Raw genomic sequence first — 24,257 nt, forward strand, 5'->3', positions numbered from 1 at the left:
CTGAACTCTTCTATTAGTTTCAGTAGTTTTCTGGAGGATTCTTTAGGTTTTCTGTGTTTAAGATCATGTCGTCTGCAACTAGAGATACTTTTACTTCTTCCTTGCCAATCTGGATGCCCTTTATTTCTTTATCTAGCCTAATTGCTCTGGCTAGGACTTCCAGCACAATGTTGAATAAGAGTGGTGATAAAGGGCATCCTTGTCTGGTTCCTGATCTCAATGGCAATGTTTCAGGCTTTAGGGTGATGTTGGCTGTTGCCTTTGTATAAATGCCCATTATTATGTTGAGGATTTTCCTTCTACTCCCATTTTGCTGAGAGTTTTTATCATGAATGAGTGTTGAACTTTGTCAAATGCCTTTTCAGCATCAATTCATAAAATCATGTGATTCTTGTCTTTTGTTTTATTTATGTGGTGGATTACATTAATTGTTTTTCTAATGTTGAACCATTCCTGCATACCTTACCAGGTATGAATCCCACTTGGTCATGATGAATTTTTTTTTTGATATGTTGTTGAATTCTATTGGCTAGAATTTTGTTGAGGATTTTTGCATCTACATTCCTGAGGGATATAGGTCTATAATTTTTTCTTGTAGTGTCTTTGGTATCAGGGAGATGGTGGCTTCATAGAATGAGTTTGGTAGTATTCCGTCCTTTTCTATGCTCTGAAATACCTTTAGTAATAGTGGTGTTAACTCTTCTCTGGAAGTTTGGTATAACTGCAGTGAAGCCATCAGGACCAGGGCTTTTTTTTGTTGGGAGTTTTTTGATTACCTTTTCAATCTCTTCTTTTGTTATGGGTCTATTTAGTTGTTCTACCTCTCTTTCTGTTAGTTTAGGTAGGTAGTGTGTTTCTAGGAATTCATCCATTTCTTCTAGATTTTCAAATTTGCATCTAGTTTTTCATAGTAATCTGATATGATTCTTATAATTTCAGTTGGGTCTGTTGTAATATCACCCCTCTCATTTCTTATTCGGGTTATTTGCTTCCTCTCCTGTTTTTCTTTTGTCAGTTTGGCCAGTGGTTTATCAATTTTGTTGACTTTTTTTTTAAAAAAAACAGCTTTTGGTCTTGTTAATTCTTTCAATTGTTTTTTCGGTTTTCTATTTCATTTAGTTCAGCTCTAATTTTTATTTTTTGTTTTTTTCTGGTGCCTCAGGGTTTCTTTTGTTCCCCTCTTTCTATTTGTTCAAGTTGTAGGGATAATTCTTTGATTTTGGCCCTTTCTTCTTTTTGGATGTGTGCATTTATTGATATAAATTGGCCTCTGAGCACCGCTTTTGCTGTGTCCCAAAGGTTCTGATAGGAAGTGTTTTCATTCTCATTGGATTCTCTGAATTTCTTTATTCCATCCTTAATGTCTTCTATAATCCAGTCTTTTTTGATCAGGGTATTGTTCACTTTCCGAGTGTTTGATTTCTTTTCCCTGCTTTTCCTATTATTGATTTCCACTCTTTGGCCATATGGTCAGAGAAGATGCTTTGTAATATTTCAGTGTTTTGGATTCTGCTAAGGCTTGCTTTATGACCTAATATGTGGTCTATTCTAGAGAATGTTCCATGTGCACTAGAAAAGAAAGTATAGTTGGTTGCTGTTGGGTGGAGTGTTCTGTATATGTCTATGAGGTCAAGTTGGTTGATTGTGGCATTTAGATCTTCCGTGTCTTGAGCTTCTTTCTGGATGTCCTGTCCTTCACTGAAAGTGGTGTGTTGAAGTCTCCTACTATTATTGTGGAGTGTCTATCTCACTTTTCAGTGCTGATAGAGTTTTTTATGTATCTTGCAGCCCTGTCATTGGGTGCATAAATATTTAATATGGTTATATCTTCTTGGTGTATTGTCCCTTTAATCATTATAGTGTCCTTCCTTATCCTTTCTGATGGATTTAACTTTAAAGTCTATTTTGTCAGAAATTAATATTGCCACTCCTGCTCTTTTTTTTTTTTTTTATAATAACTTTTATTAAGCTTCAAGTGAACGTTTACAAATCCAATCAGTCTGTCACATATAAGTTTACATACATCTCACTCCCTACTCCCACTTACTCTCCCCGTCTTGAGTCAGCCCTTTCAGTCTCTCCTTTCTTGACAATTTTGCCGGCTTCCCTCTCTCTCTATCCTCCCATCCCCCCTCCAGGCAAGAGTTGCCAACACAATCTCAAGTGTCCACCTGATATAATTAGCTCACTCTTCATCAGCATCTCTCTCCCACCCGCTGACCAGTCCCTTTCATTTCTGATGAGTTGTCTTCAGGGATGGTTCCTGTCCTGTGTCAGCTGAAGGTCTGGGGAGCATGGCCGCCGGGATTCCTCCAGTCTCAGTCAGACCATTAAGTTAGGTCTTGTTATGAGAATTTGGGGTCTGCATCCCACTGATCTCCTGCTCCCTCAGGGGTCCTCTGCTGAGCTCCCTGTCAGGGCAGTCATCGATTGTGGCCGGGCACCAACTAGTTCTTCTGGTCTCAGGATGATGTAGGTCTCTGGTTCATGTGGCCCTTTCTGTCTCTTGGGCTCTTAGTTGTCATGTGGGCTTGGTGTTCTTCATTTTCCTTTGCTCCAGGTGGGTTGAGACCAATTGCTGCATCTTAGATGGCTGCTTGTTAGCATTTAAGACCCCAGACGCCACATTTCGAAGTGGGATGCAGAATGATTTCATAATAGAATTATTTTGCCAATTGACTTAGAAGTCCCCGCAAACCATGTTCCCCAGACCCCCGCGCTTGCTCCGCTGAGCTTTGAAGCATTCATTTTATCCCGGAAACTTCTTTGCTTTTGGTCCAGTCCAATTGAGCTGACCTTCCATGTATTGAGTGTTGTCTTTCCCTTCACCTAAAGCAGTTCTTATCTACTGATTAATCAATAAAAAACCCTCTCCCACCCTCCCTCCCTCCCCCCCTCGTAACCACAAAAGTATGTGTTCTTCTCAGGTTTACTATTTCTCAAGATCTTATAATAGTGGTCTTATACAATATTTGTCCTTTTGCCTCTGACTAATTTCGCTCAGCATAATGCCTTCCAGGTTCCTCCATGTTATGAAATGTTTCAGAGATTCGTCACTGTTCTTTATCGATGCGTAGTATTCCATTGTGTGAATATACCACAATTTATTTACCCATTCATCCGTTGATGGACACCTTGGTTGCTTCCAACTTTTTGCTATTGTAAACAGAGCTGCAATAAACATGGGTGTGCATATATCTGTTTGTATGAAGGCTCTTGTATCTCTAGGGTATATTCCTAGGAGTGGGATTTCTGGGTTGTATGGTAGTTCTATTTCTAACTGTTTAAGATAACGCCAGATAGATTTCCAAAGTGGTTGTACCATTTTACATTCCCACCAGCAGTGTATGAGAGTTCCAATCTCTCCGCAGCCTCTCCAACATTTATTATTTTGTGTTTTTTGGATTAATGCCAGCCTGGCTGGTGTGAGATGGAATCTCATCGTAGTTTTAATTTGCATTTCTCTAATGGCTAATGATCGAGAGCATTTTCTCATGTATCTGTTGGCTGCCTGAATATCTTCTTTAGTGAAATGTGTGTTCATATCCTTTGCCCACTTCTTGATTGGGTTGTTTGTCTTTTTGTGGTTGAGTTTTGACAGAATCATGTAGATTTTAGAGATCAGGCGCTGGTCGGAGATGTCATAGCTGAAAATTCTTTCCCAATCTGTAGGTGGTCTTTTTACTCTTTTGGTGAAGTCTTTAGATGAGCATAGGTGTTTGATTTTTAGGAGCTCCCAGTTATCGGGTTTCTCTTCATCATTTTTGGTAATGTTTTGTATTCTGTTTATACCTTGTATTAGGGCTCCTAGGGTTGTCCCAATTTTTTCTTCCATGATCTTTATCGTTTTAGTCTTTATGTTTAGGTCTTTGATCCACTTGGAGTTAGTTTTTGTGCATGGTGTGAGGTATGGGTCCTGTTTCATTTTTTTGCAAATGGATATCCAGTTATGCCAGCACCATTTGTTAAAAAGGCTATCTTTTCCCCAGTTAATTGACACTGGTCCTTTGTCAAATATCAGCTGCTCATACGTGGATGGATCTATGTCTGGGTTCTCAATTCTGTTCCATTGGTCTATGTGTCTGTTGTTGTACCAATACCAGGCTGTTTTGACTACTGTGGCTGTATAATAGTTTCTGAAGTCAGGTAAGGTGAGGCCTCCCACTTTCTTCTTCTTTTTCAGTAGTGCTTTGCTTATCCGGGGCTTCTTTCCGTTCCATATGAAATTGGTGATTTGTTTCTCTATCCCCTTAAAATATGACATTGGAATTTGGATCGGAAGTGCGTTAAATGTATAGATGGCTTTTGGTAGAATAGACATTTTTACTATGTTAAGTCTTCCTATCCATGAGCAAGGTATGTTTTTCCACTTAAGTATGTCCTTTTGAATTTCTTGTAGTAGAGCTTTGTAGTTTTCTTTGTATAGGTCTTTTACATCCTTGGTAAGATTTATTCCTAAGTATCTTATCTTCTTGGGGGCTACTGTGAATGGTATTGATTTGGTTATTTCCTCTTCGGTGTTCTTTTTGTTGATGTAGAGGAATCCAAGTGATTTTTGTATGTTTATTTTATAACCTGAGACTCTGCCAAACTCTTCTATTAGTTTCAGTAGTTTTCTGGAGGATTCCTTAGGGTTTTCTGTGTATATAATCATGTCATCTGCAAATAGTGATAACTTTACTTCTTCCTTGCCAATCCGGATACCTTTTATTTCTTTGTCTAGCCTGATTGCCCTGGCTAAGACTTCCAACACGATGTTGAATAAGAGCGGTGATAAAGGACATCCTTGTCTGGTTCCCGTTCTCAAGGGAAATGCTTTCAGGTTCTCTCCATTTAGAGCGACATTGGCTGTTGGCTTTGCATAGATGCCCTTTATTATGTTGAGGAATTTTCCTTCAATTCCTATTTTGGTAAGAGTTTTTATCATGAATGGGTGTTGGACTTTGTCAAATGCCTTTTCTGCATCAATTGATAAGATCATGTGGTTTTTGTCTTTTGTTTTATTTATGTGATGGATTACATTAATGGTTTTTCTGATATTAAACCAGCCTTGCATACCTGGTATAAATCCCACTTGATCAGGGTGAATTATTTTTTTGATGTGTTGTTGGATTCTATTGGCTAGAATTTTGTTGAGGATTTTTGCATCAATGTTCATGAGGGATATAGGTCTATAATTTTCTTTTTTTGTAATGTCTTTACCTGGTTTTGGTATCAGGGAGATGGTGGCTTCATAGAATGAGTTGGGTAGTATTCCGTCATTTTCTATGCTTTGGAATACCTTTAGTAGTAGTGGTGTTAACTCTTCTCTGAAAATTTGGTAGAACTCTGCAGTGAAGCCGTCCGGGCCGGGACTTTTTTTTGTTGGGAGTTTTTTGATTACCGTTTCAATCTCTTTTTTTGTTATGGGTCTATTTAGTTGTTCTACTTCTGAATGTGTTAGTTTAGGTAGGTAGTGTTTTTCCAGGAATTCATCCATTTCTTCTAGGTTTTCAAATTTGTTAGAGTACAATTTTTCATAATAATCTGAAATGATTCTTTTAATTTCATTTGGTTCTGTTGTGATGTGGTCCTTCTCATTTCTTATTCGGGTTATTTGTTTCCTTTCCTGTATTTCTTTAGTCAGTCTAGCCAATGGTTTATCAATTTTGTTAATTTTTTCAAAGAACCAGCTTTTGGCTTTGTTAATTCTTTCAATTGTTTTTCTGTTCTCTAATTCATTTAGTTCAGCTCTAATTTTTATTATTTGTTTTCTTCTGGTGCCTGATGGATTCTTTTGTTGCTCACTTTCTATTTGTTCAAGTTGTAGGGACAGTTCTCTGATTTTGGCTCTTTCTTCTTTTTGTATGTGTGCATTTATTGATATAAATTGGCCTCTGAGCACTGCTTTTGCTGTGTCCCAGAGGTTTTGATAGGAAGTATTTTCATTCTCGTTGCTTTCTATGAATTTCCTTATTCCCTCCTTGATGTCTTCTATAACCCAGTCTTTTTTCAGGAGGGTATTGTTCATTTTCCAAGTATTTGATTTCTTTTCCCTCGTTTTTCTGTTATTGATCTCTAGTTTTATTGCCTTGTGATCTGAGAAGATGCTTTGTAATATTTCGATGTTTTGGACTCTGCAAAGGTTTGTTTTATGTCCTAATATGTGGTCTATTCTAGAGAATGTTCCATGTGCGCTGGAAAAAAAAGTATATTTTGCAGCAGTTGGGTGGAGAGTTCTGTATAAGTCAATGAGGTCAAGTTGGTTGATTGTTGTAATTAGATCTTCCGTGTCTCTGTTGAGCTTCTTGCTGGATGTCCTGTCCTTCTCCGAAAGTGGTGTGTTGAAGTCTCCTACTATAATTGTGGAGGTATCTATCTCGCTTTTCAGTTCTGTTAAAATTTGATTTATGTATCTTGCAGCCCTGTCATTGGGTGCGTAAATATTTAATATGGTTATGTCTTCCTGATCAATTGTCCCTTTTATCATTATATAGTGTCCTTCTTTATCCTTTGTGGTGGATTTAAGTCTAAAGTCTATTTTGTCAGAAATTAATATTGCTACTCCTCTTCTTTTTTGCTTATTGTTTGCTTGATATACTTTTTTCCATCCTTTGAGTTTTAGTTTGTTTGAGTCTCTAAGTCTAAGGTGTGTCTCTTGTAGGCAGCATATAGATGGATCGTGTTTCTTTATCCAGTCTGTGACTCTCTGTCTCTTTATTGGTGCATTTAGTCCATTTACATTCAGGGTAATTATAGATAAATAAGTTTTTAGTGCTGTCATTTTGATGCCTTTTTATGTGTGTTGTTGACAATTTCATTTTTCCACATACTTTTTTGTGCTGAGGCGTTTTTCTTAGTAAATTGTGAGATCCTCATTTTCATAGTGTTTGACTTTATGTTAGTTGAGTCGTTACGTTTTTCTTGGTTTTTGTCTTGAGTTATAGAGTTGTTATACCTTTTTGTGGTTACCTCATTATATACCCCTATTTTTCTAAGTAAAAACCTAACTTGTATTGTTCTATATCGCCTTGTATCACTCTCCATATGGCAGTTCAATGCCTCCTGTATTTAGTCCCTCTTTTTGATTATTGTGATCTTTTACCTATTGACTTCCATGATTCCCTGTTATGTGTATTTTTTTTTAATTAATCTTAATTTGTTTGTTTTTGTGATTTCCCTATTTGAGTTGATATCAGGACGTTCTGTTTTGTGACCTTGTGTTGTGCTGATATCTGATATTATTGGTTCTCTGACCAAACAATATCCTTTAGTATTTCTTGTAGCTTTGGTTTGGTTTTTGCAAATTCTCTAAACTTGTGTTTGTCTGTAAATATCTTAATTTCGCCTTCATATTTCAGAGAGAGTTTTGCTGGATATATGATCCTTGGCTGGCAGTTTTTCTCCTTCAGTGTTCTGTATATGTCGTCCCATTCCCTTCTTGCCTGCATGGTTTCTGCTGAGTAGTCAGAACATATTCTTATTGATTCTCCCTTGAAGGAAACCTTTCTTTTCTCCCTGGCTGCTTTTAAAATTTTCTGTTTATCTTTGGTTTTGGTGAGTTTGATGATAATATGTCTTGGTGTTTTTCTTTTTGGATCAATCTTAAATGGGGTTCGATGAGCATCTTGGATAGATATCCTTTCGTCTTTCATGATGTCAGGGAAGTTTTCTGTCAGAAGTTCTTCAACTATTTTCTCTGTGTTTTCTGTCCCTCCTCCCTGTTCTGGGACTCCAATCACCCGCAGGTTATCCTTCTTGATAGAGTCCCACATAATTCTTAGGGTTTCTTCATTTTTTTTAATTCTTTTATCTGATTTTTTTTCAGCTATGTTGGTGTTAATTCCCTGGTCCTCCAGATGTCCCAGTCTGCATTCTAATTGCTCGAGTCTGCTCCTCTGACTTCCTATTACGTTGTCTAATTCTGTTATTTTATTGTTAATCTTTTGGATTTCTACATGTTGTCTCTCTATGGATTCTTGCAACTTATTAATTTTTCCAGTATGTTCTTGAATAATCTTTTTGAGTTCTTCAACAGTTTTATCAGTGTGTTCCTTGGCTTTTTCTGCAGATATCCTAATTTCATTTGTGATATCATTAAGCATTCTGTAAATTAGTTTTTTATATTCTGTATCTGATAATTCCAAAATTGTATCTTCATTTGGGAAAGATTTTGATTCTTTTGTTTGGGGGGTTGGAGAAGCTGTCCCGGTCTGCTTCTTTAAGTGGTTTGATATGGATTGTTGTCTCCGAGCCATCACTGGGAAACTAGTTTTTCCAGAAAATCCGCTAAAAAAAAAACTGCAGTCAGATCCCTATCAGAGTTCTCCCTTTGGCTCAGGCTATTCAGATGTTAATGAAGCCGCCTGGGAAGGGTGGGGGAGGGAACAGAGAGATAGGAGAGTAGCACCTCAGAATATAGCCAGAGTTGCTTGTCTTGCTTGGAATGACTGTTATATCTGAGATTCCCGCGGGCGCGTCGCCTATGTGTGCTGGCTGTGTGGAGATTGCCCCCGGGGGGTCTGGCCCGCTGGAGTCACGGTCAGATCCTCCGCTTCCAGCCCCACGCCCAGCGTCAAGGCTCCCCTACTGGGACGGTGCACTCTCAACTCCAAAATCAGTCGCTGCCTCCCGGGGACTTCTCGTCTCTCCAGCCGCGTGGCCGTGCCGCCCCCGTGAACTAGGTGGGCCCCCTCCTGGGGTTAGTTCAGATGGGTGGAGTAGCTCCCTGTGCTTGTGCCGCGACCGAGTGTCCTGGCTGGAACGCTGTTCTCCCCACTCCAATACCAGTCGCTGCCTCCCGGGGACTTCTCCTACCGGCTGCGTTCCACGCCGCCCGCGTGACCCGGCTGGTCCCCTTCCCGGGGTTAGTTCAGGGGGTGGAGCAACTCTCCGTGTTTATGGCGTACCTGCGTGCAGTCCTAATCCCTGCGGGACGGTTCCCCGGCTCGGATGCTGCTCTTTCTGCTCCAAGATCAGTCACTGCCTCCCGGGGACTTCTCCTACCGGCTGCGTCCCACGCCGCCCGTGGAACCAGCTGGTCCCCCTCCCGGGGTTAGTTCAGGGGGGTGGAGCAGGTCTCTGTGCTTGTGCCGTACCTGACTGGTACGCTGGCTCCAGGCTCTGGAAACAATCGCTGCTTCCCCGTATTAGTTCGTTCTCCGTCTCTAAATCTGTGTTTGTTGTTCAGGGTTCGTAGATTGTTATGTATGTGATCGATTCACTTGTTTTTCCGTGTCTTTGTTGTAAGAGGGATCCGAGGTAGCGTCTGCCTAGTCCGCCATCTTGGCTCCCTCCTGCTCTTTTTTGATTGTTGTTTACTTGATATATTTCTTTCCATCCTTTCAGTTTTACTTTGTTTAGGTCTCTAAGTCTAAGGTGTGTCTCTTGTAGACAGCATATAGGCAGCATGTAGGCAGCACAGAGCATTCTGCCATACTCTGTCTCTTTATAGGTGCATTTAGTCCATTTACATTCAGCGTAATTATGGATAGGTATGAATTTAGTGCTATCATTTTGATGTCTGTTTTCGTGTGTTGACAGTTTCTTTTTCCCAGGTGATTTTGTGTGCTGAGTAGATTTTCTTTATATATTGTCCTTTCCTCATATTTGTTGTTGTTAATTTTTTTCCTCCTGAGTCTGTATTTTTTGCTTGTGTTTTATTTTGATGAGTAGGATAGTTTGCCTCCTTTGTGGTTACCTTATTATTTACACCTATTTTTCTCAATTTAAAACTAACTTTTATTTCTTTGTATCTCCGTACCTTCCTCGTACCTTCCTCTCCATACGGAAGGTGTATGATTACATTTCTTAGTCCCTCTTTATTATTTTAATTTTGTCTTCTTTTGTATGATAATATTGCTGTTACTCTGTTTAGGGCTCTTTTTTTTTTTTTTTTATAATCTTACTTTGTTTTTTTGGATTTCCCTGTCTGGGTTGACTTCTGGTTGCTCTGCCCAGTGTTCTAGTCTTGGGATGATACCTGATATTATTGAGTTTCTAACCAAGGAACTCCCGTTAGTATTTCTTGTAGTTTTGATTTGGTTTTTACGAATTCCCTAAACTTGCGTTTATCTGGAAATGTCTTAATTTTGCCTTCATATTTAAGAGACAGTTTTGCTGGATATATGATTCTTGGCAGACAATTTTTTTCCTTCAATTTTTTGAATATGTCATCCCATTGCCTTCTTGTCTGCATGGTTTCTGCCGAGTAGTCCGAGCTTATTCTTGTTGGCTCTCCTTTGTAGGTGGCTTTTTGTTTATCCCTCACTGCTCTTATAATTCTCTCTTTATCTTTGGTTTTGGCAAGTTTGATTATACCATGTCTTGGTGACTTTCTTTTAACATCTACCTTATGTGGAGTTCGATGAGCAACTTGGATCAGGGAATTTTTCTGCTAATAAATCTTCAACAATTTTCTCTGTATTTTCTGTTATCCCTCCCTGTTCTGGTACTCCAATCACCCGTAGGTTATTTCTCTTGATAGAGTCCCACATGATTCTTAAGGCTTCTTCATTTTTTTTAATTCATTTATCTGATTTTTCTTTAAATATATTATTGCCAAGTGATTTATCTTCAAGTTCAGAAATTCTAGCTTCTGTGTGTTCAATTTTGCTCCTCTGACTTTCTATCGAGTTGTCTAATTCTGCAATTTTATTGTTAGTCTTCTGAATTTCTGATTGCTGTCTGTCTATGCATTTTTCCAGCTTATTAAACTTTTTGTTATGTTCCTGAATAATCTTTCTGATTTCTTCAGTTGCTTTATCTGTGTGTTCCTTGGCTTGTTCTGCATATTGTCTCATTTCCTTCCTGATGTCTTGAAGGGTTCTGTATATTAAACTTTTGTATTCTGCATCTGGTAATTCCAGGAATGCACTTTCATGTAGAAGATCCCTGGATTCTTTGTTTTGAGAGCCTGTTGAGGTGATCATGGTCTGTTTCTTTATGTGACTTGATACTGACTGTTGTCTCTGAGCCATCTATAAGTTATTGTATTAGTTTATGCTTGCTTACTGTGTCGTAGTTGCTTGCTTTGTTTTGTTTTGGTATACCCCTATGGGTCGCTTGAGTGAGCTAGCTTGATTGTTTTTGCCTTTCGAGCTCTGGTGTCCTGTCCCCAGCTGGCTAGAGCTGTTATCAGGTATATCAGTCTAGAAGTCCATTCAGTTTTCGTGTAGGAATTCAGCTCAGTTTTCCAGGTAGCTGATCATCAAGTGTGTGGTGCAGGCTCTGTCCTACAGTCTTAGAGGGGCAGGGGTGGTTGGCGTATATACCGGTATCTGATTGCAGCAGCGGGTCATGCTCTGAAGAAGGCAGGGGGCTGAGAACCAACCCCCAAGTGTCTCTGAGGAAAACGTGTATCTGTTCCCTAAAGCATGCTGGTGGGTGGGTTCTGTAGAGGGACCATGGGCACCCAAAATTTTTGGCTGTAAGGACTGGGAGGTACCAGTTATCTTTAGACCCTTGTCGCGGGTGGCTGGGTGACCTGAGTGGAGCTACCAGTCCTTAGGTCCCTGATGTGGGTAGATGAAGACTTTGTTTAATAGGCAAAGCAACGTCAAACGTCAAACCCCCACCTCTCCACCACACAGCTGAGATGGTTGGAGTTTGCCAACAAGGGCCTATTCTCCTGAAATAGGCCCACACAGGTCCATGCAGAAGGGAAAGGTGCTCAAGGTCCACGGACGGTTTATGCCTGGACAGGAGCCACTTCTGTCCTGAGCTCCCCTGGTTAATGGAGCTAGCAAATTACCTTTTCCCCCCAGTTGCAAATTTTTTCCTTCCCCAAGGCCGGAGAATGGCTGTAGGTGCTCACCAGGTTCTTTCTCAGGCCCAGGGATTCAGCCGTTGAAGCCGGCTTGTGGGCGGGGGTAGGGGGGGTGGGGGGAGGGGGAGCACAGTAAAATATACTCAAGTACTTAGCTTTTGCCGAGAGAGCTGTTCTCCTCAGGTTCCAGAGGTGTGAGTGGGCTGTGTGGCTGGCTGCTTCTCCCTGAGGAAACTGCAGCTGAACGCTAGTACCAGCCCACTGCCACCACTGCTGCTCCAGGAATGGTGTCTGAGGGCTCCCTGTGATTCAGGTCCAGTAACTGCTCTCTACTTCTGAATGGTCTCTTCCTCCTCCTGCCCCTCAGTTCGTTGTCTAAGCTTGCCTTTGATGCTCAGGCCTTCCAGCTTGTCACAAATACACTCTTTTCACTTGTTTTTTTCGGGTCTTTGTTGTAAAGAGGCCTCACCGGAAGCGTCTATTTCGCCATCTTGGCTCTGCCCAATATTTATATTTTTAAATGATTACAATTAAAATGGCTAAGTAAGTGCCTATACAAATCCTGGATTTTGCCTTTTGTTCCACAAAATTTAAAATATTTACCATATGGCCCTTTACAGAAAAAAATTGCCCACTCCTGATTAGTAGATCCACACAGGTTGTAAAAATTTTGGAACAAAGGGGACAAAGAGAAGATTCTGAATGTTTCTAGAAGAGGAAAAAAAATGACATACTAAAGGTCATTGCTGTGAATGCTTTTTGACTTCTCAAGTGCAACCCTGGAAGCTAAAAGCCAGTGAAAAGCGTGTTTAAAATTATGAAGGAAAATATCTAACTTAGAATTCTATATCCTGTTAAATTATCCATATGTGCTAAGATAGAATTAAATTACCTTACGACATGGAAGATCTCAGAAAACGAGCCACCATGCACCATTTTTCAGGGAGCTAATGAGGAATGTGCACCCACAAAATCCAAAATGAGGGCATAGATCAAGACATAAAAACCAAAAACCAAACCCGTGACTTAAGACCAAGAAAACAGGGGCTGTGCTCAAATGAGAGTTGAAGGGAGTCTCAGGATGATGGAGAGGGGAAGCCTGAGGATGAAGCCATTCACCAGGCTGAAAGAGCAGGCAGACCCAGTCAGAGCTGCTTTTACAATCAGAGTGTTGTCTCCATGCAAATGAAACGGATTAAATATCTGATGTGTTTAACTGTACTGAGGTGAGATTTATAGAACTGGCTGAGATTTGGGGGGATGAATTAGTTTTTTACATAGCTACTCAACCATACATCAGTTTGTCATGCCAGGGTGGCTTGTGTGTTGCTGTGATGCTGGCACCTATGCCACCGGTATTACAAATGCCAGCGGGGATTCACCCACAGTGGACAGGTTTCAGCGGAGCTTCCAAACTGAGCCAGACTAAGAAAGGCTTGAGGATCTACTTCTGAAAATTAGCCAGGGAAAACCTTATGGGTCACAACGGAACATTGTTCACCTCTCTTGCTTCGGACACATCTTCAGGAGGAATCAATCACTGGAGGAGGACATCATGTCTGGGAAGGTAGAGGGCCAGTGAGGGGGAAGGAGACCCTCAGTGAGATGGGTTGGCACAATAGCCAAAACCGTGGACTCGAACATGCTGGCAGTCATAATGGGAATGAAACTGAAATGGGCAATGTGTCATTCTGCTGTACATAATGTCACCATGAGTTGGAGCTGACTAGATAGCAGCCATCTATCTATCAATCTCTCTCTCTCTGCCTACCTACCTACCTACCTATCATACATCTGTGTATGTATGTATCTACGTATCATCTCTCTTTCTGTCTGAATTATCTATTATCTATCCACCCACCCAACCACGCACCCACCCATCCATACATCCACCCATCCATCCATCCACCCATCCATCCATCCACCCACCCACCCACCCATCCATCCATCCATCCATCCATCCGTCCATCCATCCACATCGAAACTTAAGGAAAAAGAGGATCAATATAAACTTCAGGAAGATGAGGGGGAGAGGAAAGCTTGTAGGAAAAAGGCACAATAATTATAAAATGGCCCATTTGTCAATGAGTTTTACACAATCACTAAAGATTTTACTAGCCAAAATTAAATATCGGTGTCTTTTTTTTTTAGGGAAGAAGGAGGGGCAGTTTTGTAAGGATGTGTGGTGGAGGTGGGGGAGGATGATGATGATGAAAATGGGAGCACGTTATTTAAAAGTATGTGTGTGAACACCAAACAGAATATCTAAAGTTTAAAAGGGGTGCTTCTGGAGAGTGAGAAATTTGAACAAAGTAGGGATAAATGTCTTCTTTTATATAAATTGTCCCTGAGGACAGTTAATTTTTAATATGCAAGTGTCTGTATAACTTTGATACAAATACAACAAAACCTTCATATTTCAATCTCACCATCTCTTTATCCAGGACTCTTTAATTAGAAAAATAATGTATGGTATATATCCCAAGATGCATGTATAAAAAGGCAGAAAGTGAGAATAACTCTAGATTTCCATTTTTTCTATTTCTAAATTCCTCCCTTCAAATAAGTGGACAGAGCAATTCTCTTCTGCATTTACTTTGATTTCTGTGTATTTAACATCTCTCTCTCTCTTTCTCTTTTACATGCCAGGAGGTTGTTTTTGTTTTTACATGCCAGGAACTACCTTGGCTGGAGAATTACATGTATCAGGTCTTGTAATCAACGTAAGAATCTTTCAAGGTGTTTGGGTAACTGAAATCAACAGCAGTCAATAGCTTTATGAAGGTCACACAGCTACTATGTTACAGAACTTGAGCCCAGATCTAGTGCTGGGTTCAGATCTAATGCTAAAGTTCTTTTCTTTCCATCATTTGCATCCACCACACTACCCTTGCCAGAGAGATGGGGAGCCAGAGAGGCAGGAGGGAGTTTGCCAGGAGGTGACGCGGAAGGGACAGCTGCCTGCCAGGCTGGCTGCTGTGCTACAACTTGTGAGGAGAACCGAGAGTGCAGTCCTTCTGTAGCTGGCTTGAGAAAAAGGTGAGGGTGTGGTAGTCGGCAATGGAGTCTGGACCCACAGCTGCAGACCACCCGGGGTGGGGGGCAGGTGGAGTGGGAGGAGGTCACGCAGCCTCTTTGCAGACGCAGGGGCCCCACCAGTGAGAACTTACCAAGTGGCTGCAGTTTTTGAAGACTGTGCTCTGTAGAACACTTGGGACTTTTTCAGGCAAATTGGAACTTATCCTGCTGCACACATACACCTTTCAAACTCAACAAATGCTTTTTCAGTTTAATAAACCAAATCAATGTATTTAATCCCCTTTCTGAAGTGCTGCAGAGCCGTTTCAACAAATTAAAAAGAGCTATTTCCCTTGAAGTTGGGCGGAATTACTTGACTACATGGTCATCCCCTGGAATGGCGTTCACTGTATTCCTCTCCCTTAAGCACAGATTAATTCTAAACTGTTCCTGATCCGTGGAGAACCATCTGACAAGGTCACCTTTAACACACTTTGCCTTCTGGCCCTCTCAACTGTTGTTGGAATTAGCTTGGGAGTAAAATTTTGTGTGTCCAGCAAGAGCCAGGTAGCTGTGCAATCTGTTTAATAACGTTTTTCTCCTGCCCTCAGACCCATCTCCTCTCTTTACCTGGCAGGTCTGACATGCATACATATTAGAGAAGACCACAGCAAATCCGTACTTACTACACTTTTCTCAAATAACCAGCCATTGTCCTCAGGCTGGCAAACGGGTGATAATACATACTAACCCAAAGGGGAGGCTCAGAAGTTAAGCCTGACCCTAACTTTGAGGAAAGTGATGAAGAGAGTTTCAATTACAAAGGAGAAAGCAAGAGAAAGAGACATCAGAGCCAGAGAAAAACACAGAGAACGCCTCATCTGCCGTAGCAATTAAGGGGAAATGGAAGAAGGAAAAGAAATGGGTTGCTCTGACATCCGTTATTTTAGCAATTTTGCTCTCAACATTATTCAGAATTATTTTGCCCCAACACATGATCCAACCTCAAAGCAAAATCAGCTATTTATGAATAAAGTGCAGTCGTCTGTATATTGCAAGTAGAATAAAAATGTGGAGATTTATGGTAGGCTGCTGCAAAACGTGGAAAGGATCTGTGCATAAAAGGTAATTGCCTTTGAGAAGGGGTACTATACACTGCCAACAGTGTCTCACCGTCTCCAAACGTGGGAATTGCAAATTGATCAATTCTAAAACATTCCATGAAATTTACAGCCTCAGAGACACTGTTCATTTTATGGATTGGGGAAACTCCATAGCAATGCATCACGGTGGAAGGGTGGAACTGAAAAAATTAAAGAGCCAACGTCTTTCAGGATGCATGGTTGCTCCAAAAGAGGAGCCTGGCTAAGCTCTTCTAAGTTGAATTACAAGGTGGCTGCTCAGAATGAGCCGTCATGTCTACCTGTGCAGTAACAAGAAGTGCCAAAACAGGGGATAGCCGTTGTGGGTGAACTGCCTTTTATCCCTTACTTGTTTTTAAGATGAAACAGATATGGATTTAGTGGATAATGACAGGGAAGGGAAATCTGAAATATCTGTTCATGGGATTAAAAAAAAAAATTTTTTTTTTTTTTTTTTTTGACAAAGGGTAAATTCAGTCAACTGAGAGTCAGATCGACCCAATGACCAACTCTTCCATCATCAGAATGTCCACAGCTTTGGTGAGTCTGTGCTCTGTGCTAAGCCCTGTGCTGTGGCAGATCCCTGCATCCAGAGCGTCCAAAGCAATGTGAGAACTGAGAAGTGCATTCTACATAGGAAGGACTGATGGAGCGCTAGATGGTTACAGGCCACAGGGTCTTAGAGGAGGAAACGATTGCTTCATGCTGCTGGGATCAGGGAGGGCTTTCAGGAAATGTTGGAATTCAAAGAATTTTTATAGGCAAATGCAGGTGTGTGATCTTGCTTGCTCAGAAGCATAGAAGATTGAAGGTGTGCAGATGACGGTGAGGAGTCCAGCTTGGCTGAAGGGGAGGATCTGTGTAGCTGAGTTGGGGAGATTGTGTGGATGAGGAGGCTGTGTCCTTCAGTAGCAAGGTGAGAAGAGGAGGTGGTGAGGAGCCAGGGCTGGTCCCTAGGGAAATGCAGGTATTAAAGCACCTGGAGGGGGTGGCTGGGGAGGAGGCTGCTGAGGGCTTGTTTTGGAAAAGAGGGGATGGGTTGATGCCAGCTTCTGAGCTGGCTGATTGTTTGACAGAGTTCTAGCCCTGACCTGCATTGTCAAGGTTGGAAACACATTGGTATTAGGGCAGGGGGTTAAAGACCCAGTTCATTCTCCCTGCTTGTTGCTCCTGTGAGATGTTTTGCCTTAGCTGCGGGTGGGCCTGCCTGGGTAGTGCCTTCAGTGCTGCTGGGCCTGTGCTGCTATGACATTCCCAACTCCCAGCACGTCTGGAAGACAACACGACTCTGAGCCCAACCTTTGAAACCTCTTGTGCCTCCTGAGAGTTGTTATTCATGAGACTGTGTGTCACTAGCAGGCTCCTAATTTCCCCTCTTTCTCTCTGGCCCACCCTTGTAAAGGAAGCTTCTGGCTGGACTATGGGGAGAATTCTCAGCAAGTTCAGGTGCAAAGCAGGAAATAACACATCTCAAGGTGAATATCAATTGTTCCTGGTCCTGGGGAGGGCTAAGAGCTGTTCCTTAAGTGATGGAAGGACACTCCAGTAGTTGTTCAAAGGCTTTCTCTGAAGTGTTTGGTACCAGACGTTGCATGAACAGAGGGAGAATTTGGGTCCATGAAGAATTCTTCTCCACCACCCATTGCCTGATAGACTTTGTACTGATCTCAGCTCAAGCTCATTGACATTTTATTTAGCGAGCGCTGGCTTTGCTCTTGGCTTTGATTCTCTCATATTGCCTCTGGAGACTAGGTTTCTCAGAGACATCAGTTGGCTTTCATTGCTTATAAGCCAACGTCCAAATGATATCCATGCAAACACTCCAGATCACAAAGCCCACCACTCTCTCTTCTTCCTTTTCAACTCCAGAATCCCAAGGAAGGGGCTCCAGAATGGGAACCTACCATCCATACTGCTTCCACTGGCATGCAGATCTCTCTCCATTCTGGAGACTCCATCCATCGATGAAAGGACCAGCCTCACTGGCTTGGTGGGAATGGTTTCCATTCACTTCCCTGATCAGTCTGAGATAGCTACATAGCCACGAAGAGAGTTTAGTCAGGACTTTTTGTAAAAAAGAAAACCAGAAGAAAATAAAAATTCAACCCAATCCCAAGACTGCTACCTTATGAATGAAGTTGTGAGGCTTTGGGAAAAGACCTTCCTCGCTTGCCTACTTTAAGGGGGTGACTGTGAGTAGCAAATGAGATCCCCTCCATGAAAATACCTTGTAAACTGCGAAATGTTGTGTAACTGTGAGGAAAGAGCTATCCTATCACTCATCCCACAGCCTCCGAGTTTGCAGCTTGAGCGATTTATACTATGGGTTTATGTGCTTCTTTCAGTAGAGTCAGACAGGACCTCAAAAGGTACAACTGTTGATTTAAATAAATGTACTCCTCCCTGCAATCCCTGCCTCCTTCTCCTGGAGACACATTCTCACCCGACCTCCAGGACCCAGACAGGCCTCACTCCCCAAGCCCTCCCTAATTTTTGTGTATCATGTTGTCGTGCCGTCCTCACAACATCAGTGGCTCATAGTTTGCCCTGTTTCCAGAGTACCCTTCTTTTTCTCCACCTGGGTTGGTAAAGGCATTAGCATCTCTGACCTCATTTTACTCACCTGCAAAAAAATACCTGCCTCGTAAGTCCCTGGGTGATGCAAATGATTAACACACTTGGCTGCCAACCAAAAGGTTGGAGGTTGGAATTCACCCAAGAGGTGCCGCAGAAGAAAGCCTTCACAGAAGAAAGGCTTGGCAATCTACCTTCAGAAAATTGAAAACCCTATGGTGCACAGTTGTGTTCTGACACACATGGGGTTGCCATGAGTTGAAAATAACTCCATAGCAACTGGCTACAAGGCTTTATACAGGGAGTAGCCAAGACAATGTGTGTAAATAAACTTGATGACAAGGCATTATGACCACCCCTTCTCCTGGTGCAGTGCATGCACGTGGCATACACTATCAGCCTAAGGATTCTCCTCCTCCCCATCCCCCAAAGGTCTTGGTAGAACTTTTACAGGAACAAAAACTACAGGTGTTGAAAATGATAGAGATTCATTGGGAAGTTGCCCGGAGCCACAGCTGGGAGAAAGTTAATGCCAGGGCATGAGGAGCCCTAGGGGATCAGAAAAGGAGCTGGAGGGGAGAGAGAGAAGCAGAACAGCAGAGCTCACATGGCTAACACAATTGAGTATTGATTCAGTGTCAATACCTTAGGCATAATCCCACGTAAGAACCACCAACCTCCTAGTCAGTATCAGTCCTGGGAATGAAGGCAAATTGAAGTATGATTAGAGTGAGGTCCCAGGTTTTTGTCTGACATCTGCAGGGCATAGAGAACAGGAGTTAAGGCATTTTGTGGAGGTGGGAAGATGAGAAGGACAAGACGCTGGGCATCTGGCAGGTCCAGCTTGAGAGAAAGCGGTGGGGAGGATGAGCCCTGGAGTCCTTGTCCACAGTGAAGGGCAGGAAGCTGAGGGCTAAGCAGCAGACAACCAGGTAAGCAGTCCAGGGCTGGGCTTCCCCAGAGTCAGATGGAGACGGCGCTCAAACCTGTCCCTGTCGTGCAGGCCCATCGCCCACCCCTCGGTGTTCCTTGTCTGACGCTTCCCCTCAGACCCAGCTCCTCACTGGACACCCACCCCTGTCCATGAAGAGGGCATTTTGGAAGGGCTTGAAATGCTCTTCACATCACATGAATGCAGGAGACTTAGCATCTTACAGGAGAACTGAGGACCACCAAGACTCCTGTTTGATTAGCAAGCATCTCCAGCACCTCTAATTGTGGCAAGACCCTGTGCTTGGTGCTGGGAGTGGAGCAGAGAAGCACACTGAAACCTCAGCTCTGCCCTCAGGCACTCCCAGGCTAGGAGAAGGAAGACAGAAACTCATGACTAATTCATGGCGGACAAGGCCAGGTGCACTAAGAGACCCACAAAGGGTGACTGAGGGAGCTCCTGCTGTTTTCTGACTCCGGTGTCCATTTCTCCTTCTGGACATAGCACCTTGATTTTCCTTTGGAGAACTCAGGGGCTCCAGGCATCTCCATTCACAGGCCACTGAGTTGAGATGGGAATGGCTCCATTTGCCCACTTCTCACTCCCATTTTAGGGATGGACATGTGACTCAAGTTGATCCAAGGAAATTCAGGCTCAAGATTTTTGCTGGAACTGTTGGGAAAGAAAAGTTCTCCCTACTGGGATGGTCAGCTGCAGGGATGATGTACGCTGTGTGCCAGGTCCTCCACAGGGATAGAGACTGAGCAAAAGCTAAGCCAACATGGAGCAGCGTGGGCCAGAGCCTGAGGTAGTGGTTGAGGCTCTGAGAATGGGGTGTCACTTCCAGCTGAAAGGATCAGGGAGAGCTTTATGGAGGAGGTGGCATCTAAGATGGACCTTCAATCATGCTATACCTGCCAGGATGTTTGCTTGGATGAAACTGAAACCGGCTAACTTCAGCAGAAATGACACTTATCAGAGCTGACAGGAAGCCTGGAGACTTATGTGCAGAAAATGGACAGGAAGCTTGGAGGTAAGAATGACAGTCAAGGTCATACCTCAAAGGATATCCAGAGTAGAAGGACATGGCTACTGTTGCTGTCTTTGGTGGGCAGGAGAGGCTAAAACTGGTCCTTCCCCCTCCCCGCCTCGATGCTTGCTTCTTTCTCTTCAGCCAAGGTGAACTTGGAGCTAGCCCTGAGTGCTTGCTTCGCTCACCCTAGAATCAGAGACCTGGGTGGGAGCATGCTCAGGTGAGGGTGGTGGGGATGGACATCTGGCTTTTTAGGCCTTCATAGAGGGAGGCTGGCCATGCCTCAGAGGAAGGTTGGCTGTGCCTACTACTAAGCCTCACACGAGGTAGGAGTCCTCAAACACAAGAGTGGGGATGGGGATCTGGGGAAATTTTCCAGTGGATGAAACAGCCTGAGGCTGAGGTGGGAGGGAAAAAGGACTTAGCTTGTTTGGGGTAGCCCCCACCGCCCCCCTCCGCCCCAGCTTAAAGGTCCTTCCTTGAGTGCTCTGTTCTGCACACAGCCTTAGGCAATGTGGGAGGCTTTCAGATCCAAACAAACTCTTCAGTTAAGATGGAGATTGGGGCCCAGTGGCAGACACATGGAAACTTGATGCTGGGGCCAGAGACCGTGTGTGACTGGGGAAGGTGGGACTCCCTTCTCAGGCTGCCGAGCTGATCCCAACACTGAGCAGGGATGGCTGCTGGTGGGATGGCTGCTGGTGTATTTGCTGTGGAAGCTGCTCCTCCAACTGTCTTAGACCACTTTCTTCTAACACCATGCGTGGGCCACCAAAACCGCTGAGAAGGTGCTGTCCTGGCGCCTCAGGAGAGCACATGGCAACCCTGAGGTAACTCCCAGCCTCTTCCCTCATCCTGCCAGGTGTGCATGGAATTTATCACCCCGGGACCTGCTGCCCAGTGCAGCCCTGAGGGCTGCTTGGGACCATGAGGCCTGACACCTCCTTAGAGAGAGAGCAGGGTCATCTCATGAAATAGTAAATCCACTGAATTAAATGGAAACTGGCCCAAAAGGGCCAGGGAACCGGAAGAGGAATAAAGGGTCAGCCTTTCGGCAGCCCTCTCCAATTGGTATGCATGCAGGAGGCCAAGATGTCCCCAGGATCTACACCCTGACAGGTCCTCCTTCTCTGCTGTCAGCCACCTGCTGGCAGCCCGCAGAAACTCCCCAGGGCCACAGCATTTTTCTTCGCCTTAACTTGCAATAGGTTCCGATGTGAACTGGGTAAAGAATTCTGTTTCCCTTTCTATTTTTACACTTATCTTCCAGAAACACATTTTTTCATCAGAGACCTGAATATTTGAACTTTACAAACTGGAACTATATGAAATGGAAGGAGCGAAATCATTTCTGACTGGGTGGTAGGAGGAGAATCACAGCTGAACTTGTCCAGAAATAAAAGCCCCTGCCTATACCCCCACTACAGCTCTCCTGTATTGCCATCCTGGTTCTAGTCTCTCTGCCTAGGTAGGAATGAGACCCCAGAGGGCCAGAGGCAAGTGACAGATGCACAGGAATCTTCCTGCCTGTGCCGGGGCTATTGAACTCAGCATGGGGATCTGCATACAGAGGCCAGAGACCCCTCAGTTTAGGCTAAGGAGTGATCCCACCTCTGCCCTTTCTCAGGTATTATGACCAGTAGAGCTTGAATGCACTACATACTGCAGGAACACCTCCATGCTGCTCCAGCTCTACACACAGACACACACACACACATACACACATACATACACATACACACACATATACACACATAAACATATACATACATACACACACATGCACACGTACACACACATGCACACGTACACACACACACACATACACACACACACATACTCTCTCTCATTGCTTTAATTTAGATTCATATTGTTCAGAAATAGGGAGCCGCATGCCTTTAGGCTCTTCCAAGGGAAACACAAACCCTTGGATGCATCCGCTCGGTTAAGGCTCTAACTTCTACTTTTGCTGCTCACTTGCCTGCTTGCTCTGATCCTTCTGTCACTGTGCTTTGGATCACAGGGAACTACATTTCCCAGGCTCCCTTCCCAACTGAATTCTGTTCAGTTTGGCCAATGGGAGGCACTGGTAGGAGAAAGGTGGGGAGGACAATGGAGAAGTCAAGGTATCTCTCCCTCTCTGCCTTGGAAGTGTTTCCTTCAACAGCTGTGTCTCTTCCTTGTGTCCTGCTCCCACGTAACAGGCCTATCATGGCTCCAGCTCCCTTGAGATGGCCTGGACTTCTGTACTCCACCCCTTCTCTTTGTCCTTCTAGCTCTATGGGTCGAAGTGGCTTTCTGCTATTTCTAATTTGGGGTTTGTATGTGGCCTCTCAGTACTTTCATCACCTACGTAACCAATTTCCTGTATTAAATTTCTTCTGTTTGAAATACCTAGAGGTTTCTATTTTCTGACTGGGCATTGATGGATACATCTTTGTCCTGTTTCATTTCCAGGAAACAGACAGCCCCAAGCTACTTTTAAATAGTCTACATGATAAAGCTGTGTTGTTTTGTTACTTGAGTTATCCACTGACACCCTAAAAGAGCTCACCTTAAATTTCTATCTTGTTTTCTTCAATGGGAGAAGGGACTGGCATCAGACTGAGTGGCTGGAGATTGGGTTGGACTCTGGGGAGTGAGACTGAAGCAGGGAACCCTTGTCTAAGACAATGGGGAACCTGGGCTACTGCTTCTGGGGGTAGTGCTGGGGGTGGTACAGGTCAGCTAAGCCTGAAACTGAAAAAGAAACCCAAACCCACTGTTGTCGAGTGGATTCGTATTCATGGCAACTCTATAGGATAGAGTAGATTTGCCGTATAGGGTTTCCAAGGCAGAAATCTCTATAGCAGCAAACTGCCAATGCTGAAATCTTTACACAAGCAAACTGCCACATCTTTCTCTTGCAAAAGAGAAAGCCAGGGACCAAATGCTATGAATAGTCAAGGGAATTGTGTTACTGAACAGGCATGGGAATTAGACCAGAGCATTTGGAATTGGTATGGTGTAATCAAGGAAACGAGGGTTAGAGGCAAGGAAGGACTCCTGGATGCTGTGGTGAAACTAGGCTGGCATTTGGTGCTCTACCTTACTGGGCAGGGTGAGGGCCTCAGTTTTCAGTTCAGGCAGAGCCCATGCTCTAGGCTTTGTCATCAGTTCAGGGGCCTTTCTGAGGTTTTTTGCTGTCACTTCTTCATTGATTCTCATCATTAAACATTTCCCATATATCCCATCACCCGTGCATCTGTCAGTTTGTTATACATACTGTGGGGGCTTGCATGTTGCTGTGATGCTGGAAGCTGTGCCACCAGTATTCAAATACCAGCAGGGTCACTCATGACAGACAGGATTCAGCTGAGCTTCCAGACTAAGACTAGGAAGAAGGACTGGCAGTCTACTTCCGAAAAAAAATTAGCCCGTGAAAACCTTATGGACAGCAGTGGAACATTGTTTGATATAGTGCTGGAAGATGAGCGCCCCAGGTTGGAAGGCACTCAAAATATGACTGGGGAAGATCTGTCTCCTCAAAGTAGAGTTGACCTTAATGACATGGATGGAGTCAAGCTTTTGGGACCTTCATTTGCTGATGAAGCATGACTCGAGAAGAAACAGCTTAAACATTCATTTATAATCAGAGCGTGGACTGTAAGAAGTATGCATCTAGGAAAGTTGGAAGTCATCAAAAATGAAATGGAACACATAAACATTGATATCCCAGGCTTGGTGAGCTGAAATGGACTGATATTGGTCATTTCGAATTGGACAATCATATGGTCTGCTAGGCTGGGAATGAAGAAGAGAAATGGCATCATG

This window comes from Elephas maximus, chromosome 21 (assembly GCF_024166365.1).
Source record: "Elephas maximus indicus isolate mEleMax1 chromosome 21, mEleMax1 primary haplotype, whole genome shotgun sequence".
Lineage (NCBI taxonomy): Eukaryota > Metazoa > Chordata > Mammalia > Proboscidea > Elephantidae > Elephas > Elephas maximus.